Source organism: Mirounga angustirostris, unplaced genomic scaffold (assembly GCF_029215605.1).
Source record: "Mirounga angustirostris isolate CCGP_5_RB_7025 unplaced genomic scaffold, mMirAng1.0.hap1 SCAF_13, whole genome shotgun sequence".
Classification (NCBI taxonomy): Eukaryota; Metazoa; Chordata; class Mammalia; order Carnivora; family Phocidae; genus Mirounga; species Mirounga angustirostris.
In genome coordinates, this window is record NW_026991721.1 from 1,696,377 (window position 1) to 1,707,098 (window position 10,722).

The window sequence follows — 10,722 nt, forward strand, 5'->3', positions numbered from 1 at the left end:
AGTAGGCTCCACGCCCAGTGCGAGGCTTGATCTCACGCCCCTGAGACCATGACCGGACCTGAAATCAAGAGTCGAATGCTTAAGTGACTGCACCACCCAGGTGCCCCGATTCAAGGACATTCTTGAGTGCAACTGGCTGCTGGCCTAGGTCCTAGCTCTGCGGCTCCTGCTTGGGGTGCAACCCCCCCGACCTTGGGGACCCCGCTCCAGCCTCACGTGGGGCCCTGAGCCCAGTCAACCTCCCCGTGTAAGGAGTCCTGCTGGGAGAGCTGCCCCAGGCACCCTGCCGCCCCCCCATAGGCCTGCCCTCTTCTCTGTCCCCACCATGCCCTCCTCCGGATTCACGTCTTCTCTGAGTCTTTCCTCTTCCAGGGAGCCCTCCCTGACCAGCCTGGCCTAGAAGAACCTGCTTCCTGGAGCTCCTCCAGCACCCTGACTATTCCCGGCTCCCCCCGACTAGGTTGTGAATGTCCCCCGGACCCCCCTCCCCCAGGACAGTCTTGTGTTTGCAGCCATTTATGTCCTCATCACTGGGCCTGGAAGTGCCTCCCGAAGTCTCTCTCGCAGCCCCGTTGCTACCCCATAAGCCCCTTTACCTCGGACCTGGCAGCAGCGGGATTCCTTTGGTTCCGGGAATTCTCCTGACCCCCCGGTGAACCGCTGAGAGCAAAACCTTCGCCTCTCTGCTAATTACAAGCAGAGTGTGGTGGGGGCGCGGCTCCGTGCTGCGATGGGCCCTGCCCCAAGCTCCTGCCCGTGCCCAGCACTCCCTAACGAACTTCCTCGAATGTCACTGGGAATTAGCCCTGAAATCCCAGGCTGGTGTAAGGAGTTTCCATGGAACTCACAGTGGGCAGGAAAGGCCAGGATTCAGGGCCCCGAGCCCCCAGGGCTTTCCTCTCCTGGGAGGCTCCGGGCCAGGAAAGGGGTCGAATGCTCCACCCCAAAGTCACCCCAAAGCTGCCCCCTTCCCGTTTGGGGAGCTGGCGTCCGGCCGGGCCTGGAAGTGGATCTGGCCAGGCGGCGCCGGCCAACGTCCACACTCTTGCCCCATCGCCCGCCGGACGGGAACACGCAGGGCGCCGGCCCCTCGTCACTGAGCTGCAGGGCATCTCCCAGGCACGCTGGCCCGGACCTGTGTGATGCAAGAGGATGGGGCCTGGCCGTGGCGGGAGGGCCTCGGTCCAGCCGAGAGCACAGACGTGGCCCTGCCCCGGCCCACAGCGGGCACGGGCGGGCCTGCCTGGCCAGGCATCACCGTCATGACTCCTTCCACCCCGCCTGCCCCCCGGGACACAGAGGAGAAGGGAGCCTGGACGCGGGGGCACGTGCCTCCCTCCCTCCCTCTGCTCGTGCCTCCAAGCTGCTGGCCATTTTTCCTGGGGCCGGAGGGCCAGAGGGGCCAGAGGATCTCCCAGCTGGGCTCCTGGAGCAACCTCGAGCTTCCCTGTTCTCCTGCTCCTGACTAGGTATCCCCTGGACCACAGGGCTGGAGATCCCACCCAGAGCCTGCACCCCAGGTTGTGGGGAACGTGCAGGAGGCTGTGCACAGAGGACCCCCTCTGCTCCCTGAGCTGGGGAAATGGAATGCTGACCCTCCTTCGGCACACAAGGGGCTCACCTCTGCCTCCGGGGCAGGAAGTCACTCAGAATCGGAGGTGAGGCCAGGCCTGGTTGGGGCTGGAGAGCTGACCTCATCCCCCCACCACAAAGGCCCACAGGGCTGCCCTGGGGTCATGGGGTGACCCACGTGGGGTGCAGGGCTGGTGCCCGAGGGCCCCGGACTGGGAAGAGCTCTCCCCTGGCCTCAGCTCAGCACCAGGCTGACTCGCTGCGCATCTCCGAGGCCTCCCAGCCAGGGGCGGAAAGAGAAGGAGGCTGTCCTATTGCACCTGCTCCCTGGGGCTGGACGGAGAGACGTCCGGGAGCCGAGTCTGGGATCGCCCGAAGAGACGGGCCCACAAACAGATCTCGCCTCGGCCCAGGGTGGCAGGAGAACGGAGCCCGCCCCTCGGCCTCAGGGGCGTGGGGAGGGTAGACGCAGCAGGCCCGGGAGCCCTGTTATTCTCTGCAGCCCATAATTATGTAATCGGCTCATTAAACGCCTCGTTAGCTGTCAGGCTCTCCCTCCAGACGGTGAGCTCCCAGGGGCAGGCAGCCTGCCAGTCGGCCCGGCCGTGCCCAGCACATGCCTGATGCGGGGCACTTGGAAGCCATTGATGGCCGTCGCCGAGTGTCTGCCTTCCTCAGTTGGCCATCTGTAAAATGGGGACACAGGCTCCACCTCTGGATGTAGCCAGGGAGCACGGAGCAGCCCCCAACCCGTAGAAGCTTCTGGATGAACGCTGCGGTGGAGGGAGGAAGACAGACCAGACAACAGGCACCCAGAGGTGTGGGGCAGCACAGGTTTGGAACCAAGCTCCTGACCGCGGGCAAGGGGAACTGGGGTCCATAACTGGGGGTGTTCGGGATGCTTTGTGTGATGGCCGGAACTGTGGCATGCCGGCCCTGGGTGCGGGGGAGACGCCCAGGGAAGGGAGGAGAGGAGACGCCTGGGTTGGAACAAGGCAGGGCAACACTGCACTGAGGGGAGACCGAAAACCAAACCAGAACAGAACCGAACAGAACAAAACACCGAGAAGACAGACAAGGAGACTGGACCCAGTGGTCACAGGAGCCACGAGGAGAACAGGTTCAAGGAAGAACGTGTCCTGTTGTCCACCGGCCCCCACGGTTCCTGCTGAGGTGCGCCGCTTCCCGCTGCACAGAGTACTGTTTTCTCCAGATTTTCCTTTTTAATGTTCATTTTCTTCAGCTTGTTGTGGATGTGCCTGAGCGTGATCTGATCCTACTTGGCTTGCACTGAACTTCTCGAATCAGTTGTGTTTTTCATCTGTTTGGGAGATTTCTAGTCAGTATTCCTTCAGTGTTTCACTTCTCATTCTCCCACTCCTCCCCTTCCGAGACCCACTGGTCTCCTGCCCCCGCCCCACCCCCCCGGTCTGACCCTGACTCTGTTCTGTGTTCAATTGTCTTTCTCGCTCTGCCTCACACTGAGTAACTTCTACTGACCGATCTCCGGGTTCACAGACTCTTTCTGTTTCGTCCCCATTCCGATACTCATCTCGTCCAGTAATTCTTGCTTATCTCTAATACATCTCTACTAGAGATTGTATTTTTCAGCTCTAATCATCTGTTGAGATGTTTTTAACATCTTCGACCTGTCTGCCGAATCTCCTATCTTTTCATTCATTGTGACTGTGTTTTTCTTTATCTCCACGGGTGGTTGTGGTTATTGTACTCCCTTTAAAGTCTGTCTGACAATTCTGACATCCCGTCCCTCAGAGTGGGCCTTGGTTCATCATCTTTTCCCTTGAAGGGAAAACACACGTTCCTGGCCCTCGCGTACACCGTGTAATTTTGGACTGCGCCCTGGGCTCCGCGAACGTTCTGTTGCGCAGACTGTGGGTGTGTGGCATTTCTCTGGGGAGTGCCGATGCATTTGTTTTAGCTACTAGCTCTATTGGGCTCCAACTGCAGACTCACGTGCGCAAAGAGGTGGCTCACATCTCCATCCGGGCTGCCTTCAGTCTGCCCCATGCCAGCAACTTGGGCAGAGCATATACAGAGAATTTGGGATGCCCCCTCCTCTGCCTCTCTTGGGGATTCCCATCTTAGTCTCCAATGACCTCAATTGCCCCAGGCTCCTCCTAGCACCTCCAGCCAGAAAGATGGCAGGGTTTCTATGGGGATTTTAGATGCTTACACCGTACTATGACTACCCTACTTTTGCCAACTCTCTAGAGCCCTTGGGGAGTTGTTGGTTTCTTTGTTGTCCAGGGTTTAAGGGTGTTATCTGCAGAAGGGCTGATTTGTCAGAAGCACCCCATACAGAAAGCATCCTCCATACTTGGAACCAACATGAGTTTCAGGATGGGGGTGAGGGTGGGGTTGGCAGCAGCAGATGCTCCTGAGGGGTCACATCCAAAAAAGAAAAGAAGTGTCTATTGAAGTCCACTACAGGAATGCCCTCAGTTGATGAGGAGGGTCATCTCAGAGGGTGATGTGAAGCAGGCTGGGATAGAGGGTGGCAGGGCAAGCTGTCGATATTCTCTCATGTTAAGGAAGTTTCTTTTTATTCCGAGCCTGTGAAACACATTTTATAACTGGGAGTGCATGTTAGATTTTATTAAATATGTTTTTGGCACCTATCAATATCATCATATGGCTTTTCTTCTTTTGGCTTATTAACATGATGATATTAATGGATTTCTTCACGTTGAGTCATCCTTGCATTCTTGGAAGTAAACTCTGCTTGGTCATGGTATATTATTACTTTAATTCAGTACACTGCTGGATTTAATTTGCTAATTCTTTTCTTTATAATTTGTGCATCTATCCTCACATGTGAACTTGGTCTGCGGTTTTTCCTCATTCTGTGCTATCATGATCAGGCCTTGGGATCAGGGTTATATGGACACAGAAAATGAATTGGAATTGTGTCCATATTCTATGCTTGAAACATTGTGCAGAAGAATGATCTTGAGCGTTAAAAAAAACAAAAACGAAAACAAAACACTTGCCTGTAAAACTCTCTGGGCCCTGTGCCTTTTTCTAAGGTAGGATTTTAGGACTTTCAGTCCACAACCTGTTTACCTACATGTTCAGATTTTTTAGGTCCTCTTGAGACAATTTCCAGATAGGTGTTCACTTAAACAAGACCTTTAAATTCCATTTAGTCAACAAATATCTTTCAACCCGTATTATGTTCCCTACTCTAAAAGCAGGATATATAACAATCTGAATCAGCACATAGAATTTCTATGAGGATGGACATTCAATAAATTTCAGTCCTCCCTCATTCCCCACTAGGACAGTCTCGAGCGACCACACAGATAGATATTTGTTTTCATGCAGCTGCCACGTACCCATCTACATATCCATCTGTACATGTATCCATCTATACCTCTGCCTACCCCTCCATCCACCCCTGCACCCATCCACCTGCCCACACATTCCACCCATCTATACATACATACACATGTGTATGTACGTATACACATACATACATCCACCCATCCACCCTTTCATCCATCTGTCCGTTCATGGAGCCCACAGTGAGTCTCTACTCTATATCAGGTACTGGGCGAGGCATTGGGGTCCATGGCTGGGAGATATAAGCCAAGAGCTTAAGTGCTGGAAAACCAAATAAAGGGTCAAAGTGGTCCCAGCCGTCTGCAGCTATGAATGGAGTAGAACAAGATCGGATGCTGTACTGGGTTCTGGGAAACCAGGGACCCAAAGTGGCAGATCTGAGTGACTAATTCCAGGGACTGCCACCCCCAAGGTCCAAGCAGGGCTGGTCTGCTGTAGGGCCTGCCTAAGCAGGGAGTCAGTTGTTGTTTATTGGGGGTTGCCTGGAGAGGAAGAGGATCGGGGCCCCAGGCGAGGAGCCCCAGGTGGTCGCTCCCCACACCTGTATCAGGAAGGACTTGGAAAAGGTAGCCCTTGTGTCCTCAGTCATCTGTCTTTGAGCTGACACAGCAGCTTCCTCCTTCACTCTGATGGTCTGATTGTTCTGATGGCAGGAATGGAGGCTTCCTCATCTCCATGGCTCCAGGGCCTCATTGGCTGGGTAAATGATGAAGGAAGGAATGACGGATGGCAGGCAGGCAGCGAGCTCTCATGCTGGGGCTATGGAGGGTGGAGCTTGGCTGCACCCAGGTCCAGGGGGTGGGAGACCACTGGCAGCCTCAGCCCGCCCCCCACCTGCCAGGACACCTCAGCACCACGAGAGGCCTGGAAAACCTGTCTTCCCCAGAGCTGCCAGCTGGTGGGGAGACCCTAGCTGGGAGCACCCCAGGCCCCGGGGTGCAAGGAAGGTGGGGGTGGGAGTCCCTGTCCTTGCTCCTCCCCCTCCCTGGCTCTGCTGAGAACCGAATTGCCTTATCAGAAAGTCCCTTGAGTGACTGGTTAACCAAATAGCTAGAATTCCTGCTCCAGAGGCACATCTGTTCCTGATCGAGGGGAGGCCAGGGATGACAAGGAGGGGAGAGGGAAGCAGAGGTAGGGGCCAGACCTTCCAAAATGATGCTCTGGCCAGGCGAGGGAGTGGGGGCCGCCAGCTTCGCAGGAGCAACACGGGACTGTGTCCAGGGCCTGCAGCAGGATGGGCCCCTGCGCCTACCCCCCAGCCCCACACTGGGGAGCTGGGGCCTGCCCTCTGGGGTTGGGGGAGGGGTGAAATGCTCCCCGTCCCCCCCCCCCCCGGCCCCCTCCGCACCAGGGCACACGTGCAGGGACTTCCCAGCTGACGCGCTTCCCCACCCTGCTCTGTCCCCTCCACCCCTCACCTGCCTGCTAACCCTCTGGCTTCAGCTCGACCCATGCTTGGACCCTCTTTCTAGAACGCACATCAGAGAGGTCTCCCTCTCCCCTCGAAAATCCTCCCCTGCTGCCCACAGCTCTCTCAAGGTCAAGTTCAGCTTCTTGGCTCGGCGCTCAGGGCCCTTGCATCCGTGGCTGCCATGGGCCTTTACGTCCCTCTCCATGCATCCACCTCTGGGCCTTGCTCACACAGAACCGCAGGTCGTTCCAAAGCTGCCCATGCTCTTCCCTCCACCTACAATGCCCTCCCAGCCCTCCTCATCTTGCTAGCGCCTACGCACCATCCAGATGCGGTCTGGGCATCTTCCTCAGGTGTGGGCTTTGCTGGGGCAGCTTTGCCTCACCCCCACTAGCGAGTCTGTGGATGTGCCCCCATACGTTGGAGTCCTGGCCCCCGAGACTCCCTCTTCTTAGGCTCTGGCTCTGCAGTACTCAGCCTGGGGCATAGGCCAGTGCAGGGGTGCAGAAAGGAGCCAAGACAGAAAGGAGAGGTGATGGGAAGACGAGCGGGGGAAGGCAAGGGGAGGGGACTGGTGAGGCTGCAGGGCACGCAGGGGTCCCCAGAGGGCCACGACTGGCCTGAGAATGGTCTGAATGGGACAGGGGCCTAGTCCCTCCTCCTGGCCGCGGCACCTCGCCGTCCTGCCTGGCCCCACCCCGGGGCTCCAGCGTGTGCCTGGCCCCGCTGAGCCCTGGGAGGAGGAGCCCTGCCTTGCTCTCCCCCAGTCTGGGCTGGGATCACAGGCTCTACACCTGCCACCCCACCTACATGAGTGTGGGGGTGCCAGCTCCCAGGGCAAAGAAGGTGCCCACCCCTCGTGGGCTCCACGGCGGCGCTGGGCCAGGGGATGTGGGCCTCGGGCATTAGGACAGGAAGGAGTGGGGAGGAAGGTGGGGAGGCGGGTGACGGCCCAGGGACCCGGTGTCTGTGTGAAGGGGTGGGAGCCCGGGGCTGGGGGCAGATGCCGGTCGGGAAATGTTGGATGCATCCAGGCTCCTCCCCTGTCCAGGGCCGTGTGGAAGCCCCTCCAACCAGACAGACAGGCACCCCGATACTCCTGGCCCCAGGATGCTCCAGTCACCAGCACCCCGACCCAGCCTTGTGGCCCCCTCCTGTGTCCCCCTCATCAGGCCCCCGCACCCCTTCCACCGCTCAGTGCTGAGGGCACGGCCTGGGGGAGAGGGCCGGGCTGGCGGGCCAGGAATGTTCTGCGGCCAGTGTAAACAGATCGTTTCTGTCTGCCTGGGTGGGGGGGTGGGGTGGGGGGGAGGGAGTTGTCTTGAGCTTTGTTATGTTCTGAAAAAAAAGGCAAAAAATTTGGGTCACAAACCACAAACTGTTTTGCTTTCGGCATAACTGGCATAAACAGGCATTTTCTCTTTGGTTTCAGGCTGGCTGAGGCCTGGGCTGGCCGGGGCTGGGAGCAGGGAGAGAGGCTGGGGGCTGCGCTAGGAGGCCTGAGGCCGCCGCCCCCCAGGGCCAGAGGCACTGGGCAGGTAGAGGCTGTGGGGGGCGGCGCTGTGCCGCCTGTTCTGTGGCCCCCTGACCTGGCTACACCTGGGAGGGAGCCCCAGCTGTGTGCCAAGCCTGGGCAGGGAGGAGCAGGGGCCCTGGGGGGCCGCGGCCAGCAGGGCGGGCGGACACAGGTTGCTAGCAATGAGGCCCAGGGGCCAGAGCCAGGCGGGCGGCCCAAGGCAAGGAGGCCTCTAGGAAGGAGAGGGAGAGCAGCTGGGTGAGGGGCCCCCAAAGGCGGGTGTGCCGGAGTCCTTCAGGGCACCCTCCAGGGCCCTCCTGGCCAGCTCTGCGCTGAGGCTGCACAGGGCAGGAGGGCTTGGGGGGACCCCGCCGCGGGCAGCGACGACAGCACCCCTGTGTCTTCCTGGCTCAACCGGCGGCAGGTGGAGGTCGCCGTGCGGAGCGATGGAGGGTGTGCTGGAGGGGGGCTGTCACCAGGGTAAAAGCAGATGCCCAAGGGCCCAGGAGGGAGCAGACAGCAGGTGTGAAGTTGGGGTGGGAGGCTCAGCGAATGACCGGAGAACTGTGGGGTGCCGGGTGCTGCTGAAGGCCCAGAGGAAGCCTGGTCTGGGGTTTGCACTCTACCCAGTGGCCCATGGGAGCGATGGAGGGTCCTAAGGGGAGAGTGGCATGCGGCAGGCTGGCAGAGCATATGGAAGGGCAGCCATAGGGGAGACGAGCAGGCGGCAGCCGTGTCCAGGGGCTGGTGGAGCTGTGGGCCTTGACCACCGGCTGAATTGTTGCGGGGGAGGGCAGGGCACCCTGGAGCAGGCGAGGGGTGGCCATGCGCACACTGGGTCAGGGGTCTGCAGGACGTCAAGGGAGCTGGGCAGACCACGGCAGATACCACTTTGCAGCTCCATGAGAATGCGGGACGGAGACCCAAGTGGGTGTCGTAGCCCAGAAATAGTCCACGTCTCCAGCTCAGCACACAGCCCCTCTCCTTCCCACCACTCACAGTCAGCCTTCAGTGTCACCCTCTGCATCCAGCGCGGTGAGGGGACATGCAGGCCCCTATCGCCCTGGGGGCGGGCTTCACCGAGGGGAGTCCGAGTCTGCAGAGTTTACTGTAAAGAGGGTGATGGGCAGGTGTCTGCGGGAAAGCGGCCCGGGCAGAGGAAGCCCGTGCCAAGGCCCCGAGGCAGAAGCATGCTCATGAGTCCGCCCAGACCCAGAAGTCCTCATGGGGACTTCGCAGAAGTGGGCCTGCTCTGCTGTTGTCAAAGACCACCGGGGCTCCATGTGGTCAGAGCGGAGACCAGCAAGAACCATCAGAGGGAGGTGCCCGGGTGCGGCCTGGGGTGGTGGGACCACGGACCCAAGGCTCCTCCAGGATGGGCACGCCACCTGCTCTCTGCTCCACAGTGGTCTCAGCACCTGGAACAGGAACTGGGGCAGAGCAGGTGTCTCCTGGTGTAATTTTCCTAAGTGACCACGAGCTGGGCCGCTGGAAGGACGGAATCCTTTCTCTCCCGATTCTGGAGGCCGGAATCCAAAGTCGGCTCTCCGGACTGAAACGCAGTTGTCCCAGGGCCGAGCCCCCCACCAGCCTCCAGGGGAGCTCCCTCCTGCCTCCCCCAGCCCCGGGGCTCCACCGGCCCCTCCCCCCGCGGGCCCGCCCCCTCTCTCCTGTCACAGGGACACCTGTGTTTGGACTGAGGCCCACCCTAATCCAGGAGGAGCTCATCCCTCACTGACCCCTGCAGAGACCCTTTTTCCAAACAAGGTCGCATTCACAGGCTCCAGAGGCTGGGATGGGGACATGGGGTGTTTGGGGGGAGTACCGTTCAGCCCAGCCCTGTAGGAATCCCTAAATGTTTGTTGATTGAGTGACAATGGCCCCCATTCCCACCCTGGCCTCATCTCCCCCACGGACCCCTCCCCCCCCCAGCCTCCCCAGAAGGAGGCCCCTCTCCACCCCTCCCTCCAGGAGAACCCCACGCCCCACCTCCTTCAGGCCTGCACTCCAAAATGACTCTCTCCATGAGACCCATCTGCTTCAAAAAGCTCCCCAACATTTCCCTCCATGACACTGAGACTGGGGTGCTCATCCACACATGTGAACAAACAAATGAATGAATGAGTGAGGCCTCAGGAATGAGCTGAGAGTTTACAGAGCAGAGAGAGGGGAGAAAAGCCAAGCTGGGCATCCCAGAAGACCGGGGGCTCGGCTGCCCAAGCAGCTGGGGCGAGGGCAGCCTCGGCACTGGGGTGGAACAGGGTCGGGGAGCTGCCAGGAGCTCAGCAGGGGCAGCGGGGGTCTCGGGGAAAGCCAGCACAGGCAGGGGTGCGGGTGGGCTGGGCTGCAGTGAGGGAGAGGAGGTTGTGAGCGAGGACCCTGGGTGTAGCCGGTGGGGGCAGCTAGGGAGGGCATGGCTAGCCCAGAGCTGGGAGGAAGAGGACCCTGAGCCCAGTGCCCCAAGGGTCCCACGAGTGGAGCCAGGCAGGGCTCAGTGGATCTTCGGGGGCGGGTGGTGCATCGGGCTGGTGGGAGACAGGCTCAGACCTGGTCTCCAGGGTGGGGAGACCAGGGCAGGGTGCTTCACTGAGGCATGTGCCAGCACTGCCCCACCTGGGCCCCAGCCCTTGCCGCAGTCAGCCTCAGGCTGCCCCAAGATGGGCACAGTGTCCCTATCCACCTGGCTCTTGCCCTCACCCTTGGAGGCTGGTCCTACCTCCTCCAGGCAGCCCCCCAGCCCTCTGCTTGGAATTCTCAGAGCAGTGAGTGTGGACAGCCTGTGAACACCACCCGAGCCCTTGGAGGACTTGTTGTGAGCCTTTTGCAGCCCAGCACCAGGCCAGGAAATACTCGAAAATAC

The 10,722-nt window shown here is 59.8% G+C and overlaps 1 long non-coding RNA gene across 1 annotated transcript; it reads right to left on the reverse strand.

Annotated features, from left to right (window-relative positions):
• Nucleotides 1-2,233: 2,233 nt before the first annotated feature.
• LOC123856328 (uncharacterized) lies at nucleotides 2,234-6,927 on the reverse strand. The gene is made up of 3 exons (XR_006793710.1): nucleotides 6,669-6,927; nucleotides 2,662-2,893; nucleotides 2,234-2,258 (listed from the first exon to the last, which is right to left on the reverse strand). It is a non-coding gene; the product is annotated as an uncharacterized LOC123856328 (long non-coding RNA).
• Nucleotides 6,928-10,722: the final 3,795 nt, after the last annotated feature.